At 38.3% G+C, this 19,026-nt stretch overlaps 1 protein-coding gene across 1 annotated transcript in view; it reads right to left on the reverse strand.

Annotated features, from left to right (window-relative positions):
- BNIP2 (BCL2 interacting protein 2) overlaps nucleotides 1-19,026 on the reverse strand; it is a 228,493-nt gene that overhangs the window by 59,550 nt on the left and 149,917 nt on the right. The gene's annotated exons all lie outside the window — the stretch shown is intronic.

Raw genomic sequence — 19,026 nt, forward strand, 5'->3', positions numbered from 1 at the left:
GGACCAGGGATCGAACCCATGTCCCCTGCATTGGCAAGCGGATTCTTAACCACTGCCCCACTAGGGAAGTCCCAATCAGTTCTTTATTGATGGGCATTTAGGTTACTTAAAATCTTCTGTGATTACAAACAATGCTACAATGAATAAACCTGTAAATATACTATTTCTTAATAATGCAAGTTTACCTTCTGGAAAGAGTTGTCAGCAGTAACTTCATTTTGTACCTTAGAACTCCATCTTGTTAAACTGGGAACTCTGCTGACCTGACTCTGCTGACTTAAAAAAAAAAAAGGAAGCTATTTGCTGAGAAAGTAATCCCTGAGAACTGCATAGAAATGTGCCTTTACTGAAACATCCTTGACAAGCCAATAAATTCTTACAGGAAAAAAAAAAAAAATATATATATATATATATATGCCATCCAATCATAGTTCTTGGCAAACAACTTATGTAAACTAAAAGTACTTCTCTATTTTCCTTTTAAGACCCCTATTTTTTGCTCCCCAGACAGGACATTTCATTATTCTGGTTGCTGTCAGAATCTGTGCTTCCACATTGCAATTCTAAGACCCCAAATAAATGCATTTCTTTGTTTACAGTCTACCTCTTTTTCTGAGATGACAACCTGTAGGATACATTCTTAGAACCGGAGTAACTGGGGCAAAGAGTATACACACCCATAGGCTGTTTCCAACCACATCACCATTTCACACACAGCAGGGCTCAGAGAAGTGACTCACTCAAGGACACATAGTTATTAAACACTGGAGCCAGAATTCAAACGTGTTTTTTCCATATCTCCACATTGCTCTTTTACTGGCTGATAAGATTTTTCCTCAACAATAAATAATAACTGAGTATGTATATGTACAATGTGTGTGGTAAGTGCTTTGTAGGATACAAAGGAGTAAAGACATGGATACTGTCCTCAAGGAGGTTATGATCGGGTAGTTTTAACAAAAAATTGGAAGGAAGGAAGTGGATGAAGCTATGGAATATATACACCCCCCACACCTATACTACACACACACACACACACACACACACACACACACACACACACACACACACACACATAGACACGCACACACGTAAATGTATATGTATTGGGTTAGCCAAAAATTTCCTTTGGGTTTTTAAGTAAAAATAAAAGACATATTTTTCATTTTCACCAAGAACTTTACTGAACAACGTATTCACCATTTTGTTCCACTACCTTCTGCCATTTTTCAGGCAACTTCATAATTCCATCTTCCCAAAACTTTTTAACTTTTTGAGCAAAGAACTGTTCCAGGCGTCTTTTACAGTCTTCCAGGGAATTGAATTTTTTTCCATTAAGAGAATTTTGTAAAGACCGAAATAAATGGAAATCCGAAGGTGCAATGTCTGGTGAATACAGCGGATGAATCAGAACTTCCCAGCCAAGCTGTAACAGTTTTTGCCTGGCCATCAAAGAAACATGCAGTCTTGCATTATCCTGATGGAAGATTATGAGTTTTCTGCTGACTAATTCCAGACGCTTTTCATCGAGTGCTGCTTTCAGTTGGTCTAATTGGGAGCCGTACTTGTCAGAATTAATTGTTTGGTTTTCTGGAAGGAGCTCGTAACAGAGGACTCCCTTCCAATCCCACCATATACACATCACCTTCTTTGGATGAAGACCAGCCTTTGGTGTCGTTGGTGGTGGTTCATTTCACTTGCCCCACGATCTCTTCCATTCCACATTAGGGTACAGCATCCGTTGTTTTAAAACCGGAACGTTTTTGTTACATTTCAGTAGAGGATCACATGTGGAAATACGGTCAAGAAGGTTTTTTTTCCCGCTTAACTTATGTGGAAACCAAACATCAAAGCGATGAACATAACCAAGCTGCTGCAAATGATTTTCAATGCTTGATTTGGATATTTTGAGTATGTCTGCTATCTCCCGCGTGGAATACGTTGACTGTTCTCAATTAATGTCTTGATTTGATCGCTATCAACTTCAACAGGTCTACCTGACGACCATGGAGCATCATCCAGTGAGAAATCTCCAGCACAAAACTGCACAAACCACTTTTTTTTTTTTTTTTGCAGTACGCACGCCTCTCACTGTTGTGGCCTCTCCCGTTGCGAAGCAGACTGTGGACGCGCAGGCTCAGCGGCCATGGCTCACGGGCCCAGCCACTCCGCGGCATGTGGGATCTTCCCGGACCGGAGCTCGAACCCGTGTCCCCTGCATCGGCAGGCGGACTCTCAACCACTGCGCTACCAGGGAAGCCCACAAACCACTTTTGACACATTCGATCAGTCACAACACCTTCTCCATACACTGCACAAATCTTTTTTGTGTTTCAGTTGCATTTTTACTTTTCTTGAAATAATAAAGCATAATATGCCAAAAATGTTGCTTTTTTCTTCCATCTTCAATATTAAAATGGCTACACAAAAATTCACCAATTTTGATAAGTTTTTTTTTTAATGCATGCTGATGTGACAGCTGTCACAGTACAATCTAACAAAATTGTTTCAAATGAAGTTAAAGACAACTAAGCGCTACTAGAGCCACCTTACGGAAAAAACAGAATGAACCTTTTGGCCAACCCAATATATACCTATATATTTACACACATATACATACCTATGTAATTTAAAGTAAATACTAATAATGGATGTGACTATTTAAGCAGTATTAAATCACCTCTGCTACAAGTCTGCTATCTCATTTATTCATTCCTTCATCAAAATGTATTGAGAACTTGCTGGATTTTTCTGTATACTCCTGAGTCTTAGGTCTTATTTGTAGATTTCTACCTTGGTCCTGATTCCCAGATCCTCAACTGCTAACCTCCTATTAGAGATGTTTCCCTTCAGACTAAAGTGTCATCTTGTCGTTGGCCTTCCTCGCATGAGACCGGAGCTCTGTTCTGAGCACTAGGCCACTGGCTGGAGCCCAGCTGTTTGTTGACAATGTTTCCAGAGGCTGAAACTTAAGTGTCCAGTCTCTGGCTTTCACCTAGTCCAGATCTGGAGTGCCAGGTCTAGAGCTTTCCTATTGTCCTGGCTCATTTTAAAAAAATGGACACAGCCTTTATATGGATAGTAAGGTTTGAAAGATATATGAATAGGAAGTTTCTCCAATTACAAAGCGTTATACAAATGCTAATTTTTATCATGAAAGGATAGGGCCCCAGGTGTAAATTTAGGATGTTATCAGCACAGAGGTGCTGGAACGTGGCTATGTATGTTGAGCCCAATGAAAACACAGGAGACCACTAACAAACATCCACCTCATACGTGCAAAGTTAAAGAGAAACAAGGGCTCATAAATGCACCATATTCAAAAGCATATGAATACATCTGACAGGTGTACTTAAAGCTTACTTGAAGCTTTCTAAAAAGTTTTTTTTAAAGTAAAGAAAAGAAAAAGCAAAACTCTGACCAGAAGACACATAGTATAGTAGACACTATTGGCTGCCTACCCAACGGCCCTTCCAACTTCCCCTATTTCTTGCTGGCAGAGCTGATTCTCATTTCAGAGGCTTAAATGTCAGAAAGGTAGTTTCCCAGCTTTCTTGCAGCTAGGGCATTGGCATGGGACCCAGGAAGTCTTGGCCAATGGACCTGAGGGGAGGTCTGCTGGTGAAGTTCTGTGAAGTTTTCCTCCCTGATCAAAAGAGAAACATTACCCTTTCTGCCTTTGAACATGGTTACTAACTTGATGTCTGGAGTAGCAGCAGCCACCTTGCTACAACGAGGGAATGAGCGTGAGGACGACAGACAACACATGGAAGAGAACTGAGCATTAAGACGGAAAGAGCCTGAGTCATGGATGTCACTGTTGAGGGATGTCCCTGTAGCCTCCCTGCAGCCTTACCTTTAGACACGTTTTATGTGAAATGGTAACTGATCTTTCATTTAAGCCACTTTCAGTTAGGTTTTCTACGCTTGCAGCTAAAATAATCCTATTTTTAAACATAATCTTTACATTAACTATCTTAATTTGTTATTGTCCTGGGTATTTGTAAGACCAGTTTCATTCACCTACCATCTTTCTCTGATTGAGACTTTGGCTTGAGGAATAGCTACAGTGTAGTAGAGGTGTTAGCAGGTAATGAGATTATGTATATTATAGACCTTAATTTTTACAAGCCAAGTTCAGCTGGTTCTCCCACTGCACAAGGTAATATTGATTCTGTTTTACAGATCTGGTAAGTAAGGTAGAGTGTGCTGTAGACACCTGCCCAGAGAGAGGGTGTTAAAATTGATATAGAGAAATGTATGTCTCTGATTTGATTCTGCTGTTAAAATTTCTGATTTATGTAGTTAAAATTACCTGCCAAAATACAATGACATGATTAAAGAATGTCCTCTCCACTCAAAGCATGCTGCGAATTTTGTTTCAGTTAATTGGAGATACGTGTGTACGTCCAGGGTTTGCAAAGCCCCACTATTTATTTTCTTTTCACCTAAACTGACCCAGGAGATGTTTCTTTCAAGCTTTCATGCAAAAAGGTGAATTTAGTGTACATTTTCAGTGTTGTGTTCTATACGTTAAGCGCACAATGACCATAACTGCAAATTTATTCAAAATCTGATGAAGAATCTCATTTTTTAGATACTTGCAAGGCTCTTCTTCTGTGACCTCAGGCCCATGCTACTAAGGGCTTTGCCTTTGCAAATGATAACAATGTTGAACACATTTCATTTCAATGAATGCAATTCAACGTGAAGCTCAAATTCTTTTAGTAAGAAGCCCTAAGACTAATCTATTTTAAAAGTTCTATTGTAGAAATTAGAATGGAAGTGATTCAATTATAGTAGACTATTTTTCAGGAATATGATCAATGAGCAACAGGTAATGTATTAAAGAGAAAAGATAAACAGCATTTCCCAAATATGACTATTTCCCACATTTCAGAAGTAAAATGTAATCTTGCAGTGACTTGGAAGTACAAAACTAGATACTGTGGAAGCTAATTGAATCATAAACGAAGCAATTATGCTTTATAATATAATCTTACCAGTTTAAGGCTGGAAATTACCAAAGTGCACAAATACACATTAAAAAACAAAAATTGGGCTTCCCTGGTGGCGCAGTGGTTGAGAGTCCGCCTGCCGATGCAGGGGACACGGGTTCGTGCCCCGGTCCGGGAAGATCCCACATGCCGCAGAGCGGCTAGGCCCGTGAGCCATGGCCGCTGAGCCTGCGCGTCCGGAGCCTGTGCTCCGCAACGGGAGAGGCCACAGCAGTGACAGGCCCGTGTACCGCAAAAAAAATAAATAAATAAAAATAAATAAATAAAATAATAATTTTTTGCATTGCAACGATTATATTCATTTTTAACAATTATAAAATACAGATAAAAAACAGATAAAAATATAAATAAATAGTCCCATTACTCAGAGATTACAATGTTTTGATATATATTCTTTGACCTCTCTCTTTGTGTCATGTATATTATGATATACAGCTTCTAAAAAATGCGATATTATAGCTTACATATTGTATTATATCCTGATTTTTTAGCTTGAAATGATTTCAAACTTAAAAAATTTTGAAAGTGCAATACAAAGAACTCCCTAAACCCACCATCCAAAGATCCTATTCAAGTTTTAGCAACTGTATGAATAAATGTTCTTTATACAAAAGGACCTAATCCAGAAATAGACACTGCTCTTAACTGTCAAGTCTTTTTAATATCCTTCATTGTGGGACAGTTCCTCAGTCCTAACTTGACTTTTATGACCTTGACATATGTGAAGATTACAGGTTAGTTGTTTTGTCAACTGTCCCTCTATTTGGTTTTGTCTGATGTCTCCTCATGATTAGATTCAGTTTATGAATCTTTGGCAGGAATATCACAAAGGAATGTTGTGCTCTCTCACTGCGTTTTATAAGATGGCATACTATTTGATTTCTCCACTACTGGTGACGTTAACTTTTGTCACTGGTAATGTATGGCAGGTTTTTCCCTATAAAATTACTTGTTTTTCCTTTGTAAGTAGTAAATATTTTGCATGGAGATACTCCGAGATGATATATATATCCCATTTTCCAACTAAATCTCTTCCACTAGTTTTAGCATTTCTTGATGTTTCTTAACTGAATTTATTATTACTATGATAGCTACCAAATGGTGATTTTCTAAATCCATTATTTCTTCTACACTTGTTAGTTGACATTCTATTATAAAGAAGAGATTTTTCTTCATTCATTTATATCAGTGTGGATTCATGGATTTCTACTGTTTCCTATTACTATCTATTTCTATTACTGCCATTAATTATTCTGACCATGAAATTGTCCCATATTTAGCCAATGGGAATCCCTGAAAGCTAGCTTCCATGTCCTAGTGACATGTCCATACTGTTCTTTGAGCACTGCCTTACTTTCTGGTACAAGATGTTCCAGGCATATTGTGTACTTCCCTGCTCTAGCCCTGAAATCAGCCATTTCTCCAAGAAGCCCTACTTCTTCTTTGTGGAGGTTCTTTTTAATGGAGAGGTCTTTTAAGACTTAGGAAGTGGTGTGCTTATTGCTACTGGAAGGTTGATGCTCCCAGACACTCAGGGAAAGATACATTCTGTATAATACATATACATTTACATTTATATTTGGTTTTATGTTTATGCATACTGAAAGCCATAAATTCACAATATCGCCAATTCCAGTCCAATACTGCAGAGTTCATTCTAACCTTCCCTCTTTTCACATTTGTAACTCTCTTTTCTGACAGTGAGAAACCTCTTTCTCTTAATCCATCGCTCAATCTGCCAACCTCTGGCAGGTCAACTTGAGCCTTATTTTTAAAAGAATCTTAATATATTATTATCTTTCCAAGTCACTAAATCATTATCTACAAGGCCATTTTTAAAGGCTAAATGTTATTCCACTAAAGGTATACTTGACCATTTAGGGTGCTTCCCAGTAATGAATATTCTTTTATCTGAATCTTTATATAATCCATTATTATTTACTATTTCTAAAAGAGAAATTACTGGGTGAAAGGTAAACATATTTTCAAGGCTCTCAATTTACAGTGCCTCATTTTATTTTATTAAATATATATTTTTTGGCTGCCCCATGCAGCACGTGGGATCCTAGCTCCCCGACTAGGGATGAAACCCATGTCCCCTGTGTTGGAAGCGTGGAGTCTTAACCACTGGTCTGCCAGGGAAGTCCCATAGTGCCACATTTTGAAGTTGAGTAAAACTGTGTGAAGTTGGATCCCACTTATCTGGAATTTATAATCACTCTTTCATGGGTTGGACTAAAACTGAACTCTGCAGTGGCTAAAAAAAAAGTGGCAATTACCTCATAAAATGAAAAATATGGAAGAAATATTTACTCAAGAGAGCAAATGGTTCTCAAACCCCTTACAAGCATCTATTTAGTAGCTACTTCCCGAATGTCAGATGTGTTCAAGCCACTTGCTGAGCACTACAGGTTACATAAGGTTGCGTTAGATACCAATTCCTTCCTTCGGAAGTGGCAAGGAAACCATTAAATTAGTGAATTAAAAATCCTTAATTTATTCATCAAAAGAAGGCCCTCTAGGACTTCTGTTTGGCAGGACTTCATTAAGGATTAATTTTCATTATTTAAAAAAATCTTTTAAAGGGCATTTAAAAAAAGTCTATAGTTGTGACTAATTCAGAACAGAATTTTCCTTTATATCCTGTAGTACATTTTTCTTATTAGAACATCATAGAGTACATTTTTATTATCCCTATCCTTCAAACCCCCCTCACGTCCCACTTAAATCCTATGCTCTACTGGCCTATAAGTCCATGCCAAATCCCCCATACAACACAAAAACATATAAATACATACATAAATTTTAATTAATCTATCCAACAAAGCATGAACATTTCAGTGCTCAAAGTAAGACAGACCTAGAAAATAAACCCTAATTATACCAATGAATTACTTAGGTATATACCACTTATACAGACAGACATCTCCCTAGATCTACTGGCCATTTTTATTAAAATTTTAACACTAAATCTAACATAAATCACACAAAACTATATATACGTTACTTTACTATATAAACACAACCTGCTAATGGAGCTTAAAACCTTAAGCAACGCACTGAAAATGCCTAGATGAGTTTATTAACTCTATAACCTTTCTATTAGTTTGTAATAAGATTACACATGCAAGTGTGTGCACCCCAGTGAGAATACCCTCTAAATCATTAAGATTAAAAGGCGCAGGTATCAAGCACAGTAACAGTAGTAGCTCAAAATGCCATGATTAACCACACCCCGACGGGAAACAGCAGTGATAAAAATTAAGCCATAAACGAAAGTTTCACTAAGTTATACTACCTAGGGTTGGTAAGTTTCGTGCCAGCCACCTCAGTCATACGATTGACCCAAATTAATAGGAAACCTGGGTAAAGCATGTTAAAGAGTAATAAAAAATAAAGTTAAATTCTAACTGAGCCGTAAAAAGCCACAACTAAAATAAAAATAAATTACAAAAGTGACTTTAGTATTTCCCAATTACATGACAGCTAAGACCAACACTGGGATTAGATACCCCACTATGCTTAGCCCTAAACCCAAATAATTACAATAACAAAATTATTCACCAGAGTATTTACTAGCAGCAGCTTAAAACTTAAAGGACTTGGCGACGCTTCACACCCCTCAAGAGGAGCCTGTTCTATAATCGATAAACCCCGATGAACCTCACCAACCCTTGCTAATTCAGTCTATATACCGCCATCTTCAGCAAACCCTAAGAAGGAATAAAAGTAAGCATAAATATTACACATAAAAACTCTAGGGCAAGGGGTAACCTATGGGATGGGAAGAATATATTCTATTTCAAGAATATATTCCTCACACACGAAAGTTTCTATGAAAACTAAAAACCAAAGGAGGATTTAGTAGTAACTTAAGAATAGAGTGCTTACTTGAACAAGGCCATGAAGCATGCGCACACTGTCCGTCACCCTCCTCAGGTATTATAACAACTTTCTATAACCTGTTAACAAACACCAACTCTATGAGAGGAGACAAGTCGTAACAAGGTAAGCATACTGGAAAGTGTGCTTGGATCAATCAAAGCATAGCTTAAATAAAAGCACCTCGTTTACACCTAGGGAATTTCCTAATCTATGAATACTTTGAACAAATCTAGCTGAAACCTCCACAAATTTTACTAACACAAGCAAATTAAATAAATCATTCACTCAACATTTAAAGTACAGGAGATAGAAATTTAAAACCACCTTTGGGGCTTCCCTGGTGCCGCAGCGGTTGAGAGTCCACCTGCCGATGCAGGGAACACGGGTTCGCGCCCCAGTCCAGGAAGATCCCACATACTGCGGAGCGGCTGGGCCCGTGAGCCATGGCCGCTGAGCCTGCGCGTCCGGAGCCTGTGCTCCGCAACGGGAGAGGCCACAACAGTGAGAGGCCCGCGTACCGCAACAAACAAACAAACGAAAAAAACCCACTTTTGGCGCTATAGAGAAAGCACCATAAGGGAATGATGAAAGAAGCATTACAAGTAATAAAAAGCAAAGTTTACCCCTTTTACCTTTTGCATAATGATTTAACTAGTAAACATTTAACAAAAAGAACTTATGCTAAATATCCCGAAACCAGATGAGCTACTTACGAACAGTTTGTAGAACAAACTCATCTATGTAGCAAAGCAGTGTGAAGGTTTATAAGCAGAGGTGACAAACCTAACGAGCCTGGTGACAGCTGGTTGTCCAAGAAAAGAATCTTAGTTCAACTTTAAAAATTAGCAAAAAATATTATAAACTTTAATGTATTTTTAAATGTTAATTTAAAAAGGTACACCATTTGGGACTTCCCTGGTGACGCAGTGGTTAAGAATCCGCCTGCCAGTGCAAGGGAGTAAGGTTCGAGCCCTGGTCTGGGAGGATCCCACATGCCGTGGAGCAACTAAGCCCATGCACCACAACTACTGAGCCTGCACTCTAGAGCCCACGAGTCACAACTACTGAGCCCGCGTGCTGCAACTACTGAGGCCCACGCTCCTGGAGCCCGTGCTCTGCAGCAAGAGAAGCCACCGCAATGAGAAGCCCGCACACCGCAACGAAGAGTAGGCCTGCTCGCCGCAACTAGAGAAACCCCGCGTGCAGCAACGAAGAGGCGATGCAGCCAAAAATAAATAAATAAGTAAATTTATATTTTTTAAAAAAAGTATACCTTTTTAGAAATGGATACAACCTTATCTAGAGAGTAAAAATAAACAACACCATATTGGCTTAAAAGCAGCCACCAACTAAGAAAGCATTCAAGCTCAGCAATGACTTTATCTTAATACCAACAATAAGCAAATCATCTCCTAGCTGGACTGGACTCATCTATTAACCAAGAGAAGCAATTATATTAGTATGAGTAACAAGAACTATTTCTCCTTGCATAAGCTTACATCAGTAACTGATATTATACTGCTAGTTAACAGCCAATAAACACAACTCAACATTAAATTATTAAGTATGCTGTTAACCCAACACAGGCATGCACCCAAGGGAAGACTAAAAAAAGGAAAAGGAACTTGGCAAACATAAACTCCACCTGTTTACCAAAAACATCACCTCTAGCATAACTAGTATTAGAGGGACTGCCTGCCCAGTGACAACTGTTAAACAGCCACTGTATCCTGACTGTGCAGAGGTAGCATAATCATTTGTTCTCTAAATAAGGACTTGTATGAATGGGCACATGAGGGTTTTACTGTCTCTTACTTTTGCGGGGGGAAGGTCTGCACTGCCCAGCATGTGGGATGCTAGTTCCCTGACCAGGGACTGAACCCCAAGCCAGGGATTGAACCCAGGTCCTCGGCAGTGAGACTGTATACAGAGTCCTAACCACTGGACGGCCAGGGAATTCTTACTTTCAGTCAGTGAGACTGACCTTCTTGTAAAGAGGTGGGAATAATAAGATAAGACGAGAAGACCCTATGGAGCTTTAATTAATTAACCCCAGAAACCTAACTAAACCACCAAAGGATAATAAAATTTTCACATGGGTTAACAATTTTGGTTGGGGTGACCTCGGAGAACAAAAAAGCCTCTGAATGATTAAAGTCTAGACTTACTAGTCAAAATATACTATCACTTATTGATCCAAAAAATTGATCAACGGAACAAGTTATCCTAGGGATAACAGCGCAATCCTATTTTAGAGTTCATATCGACAATAGGGTTTACGACCTTGGTGTTGGATCAGCACGTCTCTGTGGTATAACCACTATTAAAGGTTCGTTTGTTCAATGATTAAAGTCCTACATGATCTGTGTTCAGACCAGAGCAATCCAGGTTGGTTTCTATCTATTATATATTTCTCCCAGTATGAAAGGACAGGAGAAACGAGGCCTATTTTTAAAAAAGTGCTTTAAAACCAATTAATGATATAATATTAACTTAATTAATATATAGAAAATCCAGCAAGTTTTGTTAGAGGGGCAAAGTCTGGTATTGCATAAAACTTAAACCTTTGTAACCAGAGTTTCAAATCCTCTCCCTAACAAAATGTTTATAATTAACATCTTAATACTCATTATTCCTATTCTTTTAGCCATGTGTTTACAGAATAATTGTGAATTCTTCTGTGCTTACAGAATTGTGAATCAAAATACCAAAAACCGATTTTTCAAATTCTAGGACAGTCTAGTCACTTGGTTTTTTTAGGGAACATGAACTGAGTATAGATACTTTCTTTGGCCTAGATGCAGAAATTGGCCTACATAAGGTACACTACACTAAAAATTCAGAGAGCAGACTCTGAAAGGGAGGTGCTGAATGATGTATTCACAGTTTTTACTGGACTGGGTACTCGCTACCCCTGGGACGCTGAGATACGTGGGCAACACCCTGCCCTCAAGAAAGCGGAACACAAGAAGGTGGACAAGTTAATAAAACAAAGACCTACTCTCCCTGAATTAAGAAAATGAGAAATTATTTTTTTCATTCCCAAGTAGGCTCTCAGTCATACTGTCTGAGGAATCCAGTCTGATAAATGAGGCAGTAGGCCAGGGAGATGAGAAAAGTCCCATGTTCTACCGCAGGTCTTCCAAGGGCTGAAGTCACTGGCGAAGGGTTGGTTTCTTTACTTATATTTGCCACAACATAAGCATGCAGTCACTCTGAGGCTAACATTCTTCTAGTACTTTTCTTTCCCTTCCCCTCCTTCATACTTTCTAAGAGTTTCTAATGAAGTATAGCTCTTAGATGCTCTTGTAGGCACATGACTCGGATCCTTAAATCTCACTGATTCTTGGATCAGGGATAAGAAGATCCAATCCTTTGAAAAAGTCTTCTCATTTCTCCAATGAACAGCACTGTGTCCTGTTTCTGCTGGGATTCAGTCATCATTCCCCCCAAAAATCTCTCGCAGACGCTATCATATTCTGTTTCTCATGGGCTCTAATACTGGAACCACCCTCTCATCGTCCTTTGGGAAACTTAGAGGACTCGTATTTCTTTGAACATTTAAAGGCAGATTTCTAGATTTTAAAGACTTAGTGGGATGGTGGCAAACTCATTTTAATCTGAGTGCCTGTAATGTTAGATTGAGGTTCTGAGCTTCATCTGAGCTCCATGGCAAAAGGGTACTGTGTCTGATTGCTCACATGTGACAGACTTGGCAGAGAGTGGCTGCCCTCGTGCCATGTATTTCCCATCCATGACTTGGTAACCCCTTAATGCTGCTTCCAACCTTTTCTGGACTAAAGATAGGGCATCAATAATTCAATGTAACAGCCAGTGGCTCTAATTCTTTCTCTGATTCCTGTGTCACTTTGATCAGCGCAGGATAGAGCTATGGTATGCTCAGTCCCCTGGAGAGCTCCTTCAACCAAACTCCCGCTTTCAAGTTCAATCTTAGGGAATCTCTCAGATTGTTCCTGAGGTCTCTTTTTCTGCAGGTGGACTTCACACAGTGGGGGCTGGAAGAGTGGGGAGGCGAGGATATCTACTTTCACATGATTTACACCAGACATTAACAGAGGAAAAATGTCCCATCACTGTCAATGGAATGAATATTCTATCAAAATGGCTCTTTCATTCTCCAGGATTGAGATTAACTTTACCTGCTGAATGTGGTAAAATTTATTTCAGTGGCCTATGACCACCATCTATCAGCATCTGACCCCCATCTATAAAAAACAATAAGCATGATCTTAAGGCGCTCTTAGGGGCTGTCTAAGAGATGTATATTTGCTGACATACAACCTGACTGAAGCCAAACACCATTACCCCTGTGACTGATTGGAGGGCGGCTGTAACTGAACAGTTTTATTTCCCTCCAGCAGCTGAGCTCCCTGACCAGGCGAGCTGAGCTGACACGGCATTTCAAGTCCTGTTACCAGCTCAATGGTTCTCTTGTAAAAAAAAAAAAAAGAAGCACCTCTTCATTTAGCCTCTCCATCTTGATCATTGCTGATGGGCTATCAATAATTTCAAGTTGGTTGAGCAGTTGGCTGAAGGTTAAATAAATTCTGCCGGCTGTTTGTATGATTGTACCCGAGTGGAAGGATTCCAATTTGAAGCAGTTTTCTTGCAAGTGCTCCTTGGAAATGTTTCTAGAGTCAAAAAAATTAAGAAATTCCATATCGAAGGCCCCCATGCACTTGAAATGGAAACACAGTTAGGAGACACAAGAATGCAGACATGAACGAAATGGGTTTTTCTCTATTTCAGATTTTCCTCAGAGTAATCTAGAAGCCAAAGAACGCATGGAATTAATTATTAGCAGGGAAAATTCTCAGAACCCTAAAGTCCTTTTCTGGATACTGGTATTTGTTTTTTTAAAAAGGAACCAAATTATATTTTCAAAAGTTTGGCCAATAGCAGTAAGTGGAGGAAGGTGTATCATGAACTGTAGTCTTACTATATAAGGTTTTCAATTGCTAAACAGTAAACTTTTAAAATACTTTATTCACATTCAGGACATGTTTTTTTAAAGTAAAATTTGGTTCTGTTCCCCCACCCCCCATATTACAAAAATAATATGCATTGATTATGGCATATGACAAAGTATAGTTAAGCAAAAAAAAAAAAATCACCATTGGAGTTAACTTCTCAACATTTTATTGTGTATCTTTCTAGCTTTTTCCATATATACTTATAATTTCTTTTTTTACTAAAATGTGATTTTACTGACTATAAAATATTGCAGCTGTTTTATATATCTAATTTAAAAAAAGCATGTAGATGCTGTTAAGGATATATTTTTAGCTCCTGGAAATTATTTAAACTGTTTATTTGGTGAAAGTTTATGCTGTGAGAACCTCACAATAGGTTCCCCAAGAAACTCTCAACTTCTGGGGTCTTTTCTATGATACCACATTTCTTGATCTGTAATTTTCTAATTTCTGACAATAAAAGTGCATCTTGTTTGCCTAAGTCATAACTATTTGATTTTAGATAAGCTTATGCAAATTTCCAAAGAATTTTTTAAAGTTACGATATTTGGGGCATTGCTTTACAAACAATAAAACCCTTCACTTCCTTTTGAGTAGTTTAGAAAGCACTTTTATGGACGTTTCATGTGATTCTCACACCCTGTGAGGTCTCCAGGATGATAGCACCCCCATTTGACACTTCTGTGGGCTTTACACTGCCCCTTCTGCCTGTCACATTGAGGCTCTTCTACATAATGTGACTTACACTATTTCCTATTCTCTGGAAATTCTGACATGGTAGAACTCAACTGTGATAAAACTTGATCTTTCCACACTTTTCCTAGCTCTGTTAGGCACTTATCATTCCCTTACATTTGTAGCCATTGCCATGGCAAAAGATGAAGGCTAAGTTGTCTAGAGAAAGTAAAGACTACACAGTGTATTATCTTGATTCCTATGGCTTTGCTCTGCCTTGTGAGTAACTCACCAAGTTTTGCTGAGTGACAGGGGGAGATAATAATAAAGCGGAAATGGACATGAGTTTTAGTGATTAAGAGAGCTGCTACTCAACGTGTGCTCTGTAGGCCAACAGTATTGGCATCATTTGGGAGCCTGTAAGAAATGCAACAATATCAGGAACCATCCCGACCTACTGACTCAGAATCTTCACTTTAACAAGAGTCCCTGGTCATTTGCATATACATTAAAGTTTGAGAGGTGTCTTTCTAGAATAGATTTCACAGGAAGAGTTAAAATGCTGAAGCTCAGTCATTTGTCACTGAGCATTTAAGTGATGTAATCTGACACAAAGACATTGAAGTTATTTTGATTTCTTTTAAAACAATCATCTCAAGGTATGGTACTGGCTTTTAAATTGTAAAAAGTGGCTTCTGGATGAATGCATAAAGAAGAGGTGGTATACACATACACACATACACACACACACACACACACATACACACAATGGAATATTACTCAGCCATAGAAAAGAATGAAATAATGCCATTTGCAGCAACATGGGTGGACCTAGAGATTATCATACTAAGTGAAGTAAGCCAGACAAACACAAATATCGTATGATATCGCTTATATGTGGAATCTAAAAAAAAAATGGTACAAATGAACTTATTTACAAAACAGAAACAGACCCATAGACATAGAAAACAAACTTATAGTTACTGAAGGGGAAAGGGGTAGGGGAGGGATAAATTAGGAGGTTGGGATTAACATATACATACTACTATATATAAAATAGACAACCAACAAGGACCTACTGTATAGCACAGGGAACTATACTCAATATTCTGTAATAACCTAAAAGGGAAAGAAATCTGTAAAAGAATATATATACACACACACATATATATGTGTGTATATATATGTGTGTAACTGAATCACTGTGTTGCACACCTGAAACTAATACATTTTAAATCAACTGTACTTCAATTAAAAAAAACAAAATGAAACAAACAAAAAAACAAGTCAAAATGATAATGTTTTGGAGATATCAGGTAAAATAAAATGATTTAAAAAAATAGTAGCTGTGGTCTGTTCCCTTAGCTTGTTCACTGATGTTGATCTCTCATGAGTTGGTTAAGGGTGCACCCTGAATGGATTTAGAAAGATGAATCAGATGACTTATCAAAGTCTCTTGAAGTTTAATAATACTAATAGAAAAGCAATAACAAAAAACTTCTAGATGACTTACTCTGTGCCAGGCACTGGTCTAAGCGTTTTATTTGCAGTAACTCACTTCATCCTCACAACAATCCATTATGATAGGTACCAGTAGTGCCCCATTTTACAGATGAGAAAACTGAGACTTGGAAGTGTTGAGTAATTGGTCCAAAACGATTCAGAGAGTAAGTAGCAGAGCTGGGAATTGACTACAGGCTAACTAGCTCCAAAAGTACATCCTCTTAATCACTCACTCTGCATATGACTATATAAAAACACAACACTTTCACCTTTTCTGTGAATTTGAAATATACTAATTTGAAATCATAGAGTATAAAAATATAAGTTGACGCTCTCCTCTGTACAAAATTTTAAACTATGTACGTAATCTCAAATGAAAAAAAAAACTGTCAAGTGTCTCACTTTGAAGTGGCCTGGCTGAGGGACTTGTAAACTGCGCTTATGCTATTGCCACATGGTGGCGTCACTCCAACTGGCAAGAAATACAAGCTATCCTTTGTCAGCCCTAAAGGAAAATCAGCCTTGAATTATGCTAGGCCTTTGGGAGTAACCCTCAAACACAATGTAACTCCCACAAATTTGACTGACTTACTGTAGGTCTGGTTCAGACTGTCTGGGTTAATTTCAAATGAAAACTTTCAGCTCTGTATATTATTTTCACTGTCACTTTGAGTTGTCACATTAATTTCAAAGTTCACCTCTCAGAAAGACAGTGAATTTGGGAAGAAAGGGCTGGAAAAGATTGTAACTCAGCAGTAACTCACCACTTTTTGTTTCTACCACCATATCTTAGCCAGACTTTGCCTGTGTAATACATGCATAAAAAACATGGCTCACGTGGCGTCTTCTTTGGGGGAACGATGCAAATTGTTTCAAATTAGACAGCAGACCATCCAACTACTTTTTGTTGTTGTTATGAAATTCACATTATTTATTAATATCCTGTCTCACTATAAAATGTTCTACATGCATTTTATTAACAATTAAAGAGAATTCAAATTAACTTTGCTTAATAAAATTTTGTTTACTATATATTTATATTTTAACACCTTCTTTATGATACTGGAAAATACTGTGGAGGTTTGGATATTACTAATACAGGAAACCAGCAGATCCCCAGTGAATATTTTTCTGCTTGAAAAGTTTATGACCATGATGGCAACTGTCCTACTTCCTAGAGCATGAGAATAACCAGAGAGACTCGTCCAAAGTAGGATTTCATCAAGAAATAAAATCTATAGACAGTTTTTCTATTGCTAAGGTGATCATAAGAACATTGGAGTCATACTTTACTGAACTAATCATCATTTTACTCTAAGTTCAAGGCACAAGTGAATTCCCCATAAGAAAACAAGTTATCTTGTGTTATTTTAAAACTGTCAGTTTATTCACAGGCCAGTCATTAATATAGGTACCCATATACTAGAAATATAGACCTAATAAAACTGGAGGTTATGGTAAGTCATTAATTAAAACTGGCAGCTTTGGCAAACTGTCTCGATCAGTTTTACAGACTCATGGCAAAAGTGTTCTATAGTAGTTGGAAGGGTTTCTTTCAAAAGATAGCTCACAAAATTAAAAAAATTTTATTGACCAAAAACTACATATACATATAAAAATATGTATATTTAAATTTCTTCACTGAAGGCCCACAACCTGCGTTGTTGACACCATTTCACACACTGTAAATGGAAGGTGAATACCACTAAAGAGAAAAAATGAAAAGAGGGTGCTACTTGTTCTCCTCCCTGACCTCCAGCAGGTGTGACAAGGGACATAGATGATGGCATGACACTAAAAAGGCAGCTCAGTTATTGAGAGACAAGAGAGAGCACTCAGAGATTAGCTCTGTGTCAACTTTTACTGAGAACTTACCATGAACTGCATACTGGACCCAGTGCCCAACACAGGAAACTTAACAGAATAGCTTTAAGCACAAATGCTGGAGCCAGACTGCTTGGGGCTTTTATCCTGCCTCTACCACTTATTTGCTGTGTGACCTAGGACAGGTTACTTAACCTCTCTGAGCCTCAGTTCCTTCATCTATAAAATAGGGAGACTATTAGTACTGACCTCAGAAGGTTGTTATGAGGATTAAATGAGTTGATGTTTGTAAAGACACTTAGAACAGTATTTGGCACACTCTATTTATAGTTTTTTTTAAAAAAGCTTTATCTCTGTCTTCTCCAGTTCCCTTAAAGCCTGCAGTGAAGTCCACCTCATGACTCTATATGTGTGAACTTATCTTTTAAAACCACAAGTGAGCTTTAGTCACCCTCACTGCCTTCTGGATTGCATTCACACTCCTTGGTGAAGTACAGAGACCTTATAAAATCTTTCTCTCCAGTTTCTGAACCTTATTTCCAGTCATCCCTTATATTCCAGATACACCAAACTATTTGCTCTTCCCCAAATCTGGCAAGTTCCATGCTTCCAAACTTTGCTTATACTGGTCCTTCTACATGAAATCCCCTTCCTCTTTATCTAGCTGGTGAACACTGTAAGGCTTAGCTCAACAGTTCCTTCCTGTAATAAGCCTTCCTGGGCCCCTCCTCTTTGCCTGTCCCTCCTCCCCCAGCATCAGCCCCCAACATGAATTACTCACTATTACATCCACCCTCCCCTTGAAACTGTTAGATGTCATTACGTTAGCTGTCACTCTAGAGTATACATTTCTAGAGGTCATCTGTTTCCCCAAACATCTGGTAAATAACTATTTGTCATAGGAAGGTTGATGATAATTCCTTACTATATGGTATTGCCTTTCAATGCAGCCCCACCTTCCATCTTTGACTCTTCCTGTCCTGGGTTTTGATCTTCCAGAGAAACCTAGTTTTTCTAGTTCAGTCTCTTCTCTGCGATCACCTGAATTGGCCTAAGCACCCACCTCTGGAGCCAGCCCACATAACTCCTTCTAGATAATCGGGGAGGTTGTTGAGTTTGTGCTGGGT

Source organism: Pseudorca crassidens, chromosome 1, assembly GCF_039906515.1.
Source record: "Pseudorca crassidens isolate mPseCra1 chromosome 1, mPseCra1.hap1, whole genome shotgun sequence".
Classification (NCBI taxonomy): domain Eukaryota; kingdom Metazoa; phylum Chordata; class Mammalia; order Artiodactyla; family Delphinidae; genus Pseudorca; species Pseudorca crassidens.